The 6,191-nt window shown below is 43.0% G+C and overlaps 1 long non-coding RNA gene across 1 annotated transcript in view; it reads left to right on the forward strand.

The window, feature by feature from the left end:
- The first annotated feature begins 3,174 nt into the window (after nt 1-3,174).
- LOC109304397 overlaps nt 3,175-6,191 on the forward strand; it is a 3,765-nt gene continuing 748 nt past the window's right edge. Inside the window, exon 1 of the long non-coding RNA XR_002099381.1 lies at nt 3,175-3,285. This is a non-coding gene — a long non-coding RNA (uncharacterized LOC109304397). The remainder of the gene's footprint in view (nt 3,286-6,191) is intronic.

Genomic DNA, 6,191 nt, shown 5'->3' on the forward strand with positions numbered 1-6,191 from the left:
CTCGTGGCATACCTAATAGGGTCATCCCAACTAGAACACAATTCCCAAAAATCAGTTGTCTAGCAATATGCGGTGTGACTAGCTGGCAAAAAGTCAAATCCATTTGATTATGGAACATTAACTGCATGAGTCAAGACCACGGTCAATATCAATAGGCCCTGGATGACGTTGCTCAAGCATACAAAGGTACACATATGAACCACCAGATATACAGTATCAGATGTATGTTCTGGCTGTGACGCATTATTAAGCAAGTATATTTTTTTTAAAAATCGTAGATTTCTGGTATACACTGGGTTGAATCAAAAAGGAGAAACAAAAAAACACTTGAGACTTCTGTGTTCAATATTCCAATTATTTTTATTTTTATTAAAGATAGAAAATAATTAAATACCTTTTGCTGCAGGCAGTGTTATGTCCTTAACTATACCCCTGCTATATGGACTGCACATTGAAGCTGCATTGTTACCTTGGGAAGGATAGCTTCCAGAAAACTAGATTTGCCTGAACAAGGGCCTTCTTCCTTCTATATATAGATACAGATAAAAAATAGATTTAATATATAACATTTATTTTAATTATAGTTCCTATCAAGCTTTTAACTGAATGTCTATCAGTGGCCTTTGTTTCTCTTTACTCTTGTTTCCTGTCCAATCCTTTGCATGCCATGTCTGCAAGGATTGTCTTTGTCTTTTTCACAGGAACTTTGATAGAGCAGTGCAGGTCTCTGATCTCAAGTTAGGCTCACTAAATCTCTGGAAGCCAAATGAAAAAATTCAGATGTTTTTAAATGTTGATTAAATATTTCCTGGAGCAATTTCTCCCTGTATTTGGTTGGCTGTTTCTTTCTTCTCTGACCAGCACACAGAATAATGGAAATGTTTTCACAAATTTGAAATGTTGATAGTTTTGCTTGTAACACAGTACCACCTCTCATCTTTTAATGACCTTTCCTCCTGGTCCCATCGGGGGGTCATTATAATGAGTTTGTAGTATATACATTAGTAAGAATTTGAGCACCAGTTATATGACCAATTCAAACTAAGTTAAAAGAAGCAACTTCTATAATACAGGCTATATGGAGCCTGGGAAGCAAGCAGGAAGAATTGTAAGTGCTTGCACAGTTAAAGACCCATGACATGATTGGAATAACAGATTTGGTGGAATAGCTCGCATGACTGGAGCACTGGCATGGATGGGTACAAACTGTTCAGGTGGGTCAGGCAGGGGAGAAGAAGAGTTGCACTTTATATAAAAGAGCCATATGATTTTTCAGAACTGCAGTATGAAACCGGAGATGTCTCTGGGTTCAGGTTAGAAGGGAGTGCAACAAGGGTGATTTTTGTAGTGGGTGTCTGCTATAGACCACCAGACCAGGAGGAAGTGGTGGATGAGGCTTTCATCAAACAGCTAATGGAAGTTTCCCGATCACAGGCCCTGGTTCTCATGGGGGACTTCAATCACCCTGACATCAGCTGGGAGGGCAATACAGCAGTGTGCAGGCAATCCAGGAAGTTTTTAAGAGTGTTAGGGACAACTTCCTGGTGCAGGTGCTGGAGCAGCCACCTAGGGGCCATGCTCTCCTTGACCTACTGCTCACAAACATGGATAAATTGGTGGGGAATGTAGTAGTGGATGGCAACTTGGGCAGCAGTGACCACAAGATGATTGAGTTCAGGATCCTGAGGGAAGGAAGGAAGGAGAGCAGCAGAATAAGGACCCTGGGCTTCAGAAAAGAAGACTTTGACTTGCTCAGGGAACTCATGGGCAGGATCCCCTGGGAAGCTAGTCTTGTGGGAAGAGGAGTCCAGGAGAGCTGGCTGTACTTTAAAGAAGCCTTACTGACAGTACAGGAGCAAATAATCCTGATGTGCAGGAAGACTAGCAAGTATGACAGAAGACCAGCTTGGCTTAGTAGGGAACATTTCAGTAAACTAAATCACAGAAAGGAAGTTTATAAGAAGTGGAAACTTGGACAGATAACTAGGGTGGATTATAAGAGCATTGCTTAGGCCTACAGGGATGAAGTCAGGAAGACCAAAGTGCAATTGGAGTTGCAGCTGGCAAGGGATATGTAGGGTAACAAGAAGGTTTTTGACAAGTATGTTGGTAGCAATAGGAGAATCAGGGAATGTGTGGGACCCTTACTGAATGGGGGAGGCAACCTTGTGACAAAGGATGCAGAAAAAGCAGAAGTGCTCAATGCCTTAGTTTTCACACACAAGGTCAGCTCCCAGACTACTGCACCTGGCAGCACAGTTTGGGGAACAGGTGCACAGCCAACAGTGGTAAAACAACATGTTAGGGACTATTTAGAAAAGCTGGATGTGTACAAGTCCATGGGGCCAGATGCAATGCATCCAAGGGTGCTTGTTGACTTGGAAATGGTATGTAAAGTTCCATTTTTTGGGAATTGGTTTATAGGTATAGATATATGCATGATAAAGCTTCAAGATGGGCAGCAAGAGTTAATTGATTTGTAAAACCCTGGGTTTCATACACAGAGTTCCATATAGCCCTGGAAGCAGACAGGTTGTCTAGCATGACAAGGCCAACAGATGGACACAGCCTGAGAATTGAGGAGGGCATGCCTTAACACAAGATCACAGCCTTTAAGACAGACTGGTTGTCTAACACAGCAAAGACACACAGCCTGGGAACCAAGGAAGTATATACCACACTATCCCATAACACAAAATAAGTGACACCAGCTACAAGGCCCCAGAGCAGCAGGGGAGCTAAGTCCTGGTTTGGGGGGAACAAACCAAATTAGGAAAAGGCCCAGAAGGCTACATGGACATGTGACCACAGACAGACTGTCAACCAGAGATAGCCATGAATGAAGAGTCATCAAGGGGGAAGAAGAATACAAAAGCAGAGACTTGAGATTCACAAAGGGTCCCTCCCTGTCCCTCCCTATTCCTTCCTGTTCCCTCTTATCCCTCCCTGTCCCTCCTTCTCCTCCGTGAGAGGGGTCCCTATCCAATTCCATATCCCTGTCCCCCAGGAAGGGTCCCTGAGGCTGCTATGAGGGCACATACCAGGAGCCTGTCTCATGCACCCCACTGGAGGGGGCTGTGGGCCTCAGCATCCCACCTCCAGACTGCTGACACCTGACACGTAAGAAAAAGAGCCTCAGAAGTGAAGCCTGCATCCTGACCAGATGTACTTTGACTCTGATGACAGTGCTAAGATTGGTAGATATAGAATTGTTTGATTGTTTGTATTGTTGCTTTTTTGTTATCACTCTGTATCAGTAAACTCACCTATTATCAGCTGACAGGTGTGATCTATCTGAGGGCTGTGATCGCCTGGAACAAAGGTACAGGGGCTGGGTCCAAATCCAGTGCCAACAGTGCTGAGGGAGTTGGCTGATGAGATTTCAAAGCCACTGGCCATCATCTTTGAAAACTCATGGCAATCAGGAGAGGTCCCAGATAATTGGAAAAGGGCAAACATAGTGCCCATATTTAAGAAAGGGAAAAATGAAGGTCCAGGGAACCACAGACCAGTCAGCCTCACCTCAGTCCCTAGAAAAATCATGAAGCAGATCCTCAAGGAATCAATTTCTAAGCACTTGGAGGAGAAGAAGGTGATTAGGAACAGTCAGCATAGATTCAGCAAGGCCAAGTCATGCCTGACCAACCTGACTGCCTTGTATGAGTCTAGTAAATAAGGCCCTTCTCAACCAGCGACCAAATGATTTAGGAGTTCAGGAATGGTGGTGCTTCCTTAAGGAGGCAATCCTCACTGCTCAAAAAGAGGCCATCCCCATGCAGTCAAAAAGAGGAAAAGGGGCCAAGAGACCCACCTGGCTTAGAAGGGGCATTAGGGAACTTCTGAAAAAGAAAAAAGAAGTGTATATGCAATAGAAAAATGATTCAGCATTCAGAGAGGAGTGCACTCATGTGGCCAGGGTCTGCAGGTATGAAACAAGGAAAGCCAAGTCATGCGTGGAGATCAAGCTGGTAACAGAAATAAAAGACAACAAAAAGTCCTTCTATAGGTACACAGGGAACAAGAAAATATCAAGCTGAATCTGCTGCTCTGCTTTCTGCTTCCTGCCATATCTGCTGCTGTGCTGCCTATCTCCTCCCTGATCTGCTGCATGCCACACACACAGGCTGTCCATGTCACATATGCTACAGGTTGGCCATCTGTCTCTGGAAGATAAAGAGATTCTTATGACCCATGACCCTTTACTATGCAATAAAGGGCTAGTGATCTCTTAATGTGATGTCCAGCCCAGGTCCCCAGTAATATTTCATTGCTTGATGATTGCAGTTTTCAATTAGTAGGTCCTAAATACCAGTTCTGTTTTGCCATAGGACATATTAGCAGATAGTACATTACCATTGTTTTTCAGAACAGCAAATCATCCCACACTTCTTTGCTCCAAGTGAAATTGCACAATGGCTGTGGCACAGATGGTAGAGCTCAGTTCTGTAGACCCACTGCTTAAGGAAGACTTTCATTTTACCTACTGTACATGAGGAATCAGCTTCCCCATCACTGAAGTGGAACCGCTACCAAGTTGGAAGATGGGAGCCTTGCAAAAGTGTACTTCTTAAAGCCATTCAAGATTGAATGCTTAATTTGCTTTGTCCAAATGAAATTGCAGGAGAAGTTAGGGGTGGCTGACTGGAGTTACTACATGGTCTACCTCTTTGCCTATTTCCTGAACACAAGTCAAACTTTTCTTTGGCTTTCAATATGTTGAAATGACGAAAACCCTAGAACTTTTTGTCACCCACTGGGGAGCATGTTACAGGTCTTGCACCTCCAGCTAGAGAGTACCACTTGCATCCTATGTCAGTCAGGAACAGAGAGGGACCAGTGACACATTCCCTAGTGAGTATATTCTCATGCTAAAAGAGATGACTGGTTGATTCCTAACTACACGTCATCTTTAGAGTTATTTGATCAGGGCCCAGTTCCCTACCAGCTGCCTTCCCTCTGCACCTTGCCATGCATGAGGAATGCAAAGGGTTAGTGGCAAGACTGAAGGAAAAAGTAGACTATAATATGGATCAAAGAACATTCCAGGCAGGGCAAGCCTTGGTGACAATGGGCGCTCATGGTGATGCACAGCAACTTTAGTGGATAGTATTAGTTATCCCTTTTGGCAAAGACCATTTGATTACAGAGAGCGATGGAGAAGTGCTAGGAGGAGATAAAGTGAGAAAAAAAAGTTTGTGCAAGGAGCCTCAGGGATGGTGATTAGTATGTGAAAAAAATGGAAACCTGGGAGAAAGAGATGGACAAATAAGGAGAAATGTAATTGCAGATAATCCATCTAGTCAAGGGGGTGATGAATCTGAAATTGTTTTTAATCCATTTTTGTCATGCAACATGGTGCATTGATTTCTCTATATTTTGTTTTGTATTCTCTGTGGTATGGCAAGGTTGTTTGCTTTGGATTCTGAGAAAATACCAATGTAAAAACTCCCTAAAGTTTTTATAATTGACTATAAAATGTCTTGCATACTGATTGCTGGATGATGCTGGGATGGCGGGGGGAGCACCACAGCCATTTACAAGAAAATGTGTTGTCATTCTCAATATCTGCTTGTACATTAATGGCACTCAGTGAAACAACTGTACCTGATGTTCCCCTGGGCTTGCCAAGGAAGTGGTGTGGAAGGTTGACCTGAAAGAGTAGTTCTATTATCTCCTGCCAAAACCAAATGAGTGTTGCAATATCCAGTATTCATACTGGAATACTTGAGGAGTTAGGAAGATTGATTTGGCCACCGAGGATAGAGATGTAAGCATCTGCTATAATGGCTGTAAAAAGAATTAAAATTGTCAGGAATAGTGATTCATAATGATAGTGGTAGTGTTTTCTCTTAGAATATTAGAGGATGTAATCATCCCTATATAAGAACGAGCTAAACTTTTAAGTCAAAATGCATCCCCCCATGCATTCTTTCTTGGCTATCTTCCCCATAGCCAAGAAAGAATGAAAATCTATATGCGCCCTGCACATATCAGTGGGTGACTCTTTCACTGAGACAGGTCCCTTGCTGATCGTGAAGGATCTTGGTTTTCTCTGATTTAAAAAAAATCCCAATTTTTGGTTAAAAAAAAGTAACCCTAAATCCACATTTTCCCATGATTAAAATGAAATACCTCTCTCTCTACACACACACACACACACACACACACACACACACACACACACACACACA

The sequence above is a fragment of the Gavialis gangeticus genome, unplaced genomic scaffold, assembly GCF_001723915.1.
Source record: "Gavialis gangeticus isolate Ggan-Ray unplaced genomic scaffold, GavGan_comp1, whole genome shotgun sequence".
NCBI lineage: Eukaryota > Metazoa > Chordata > Crocodylia > Gavialidae > Gavialis > Gavialis gangeticus.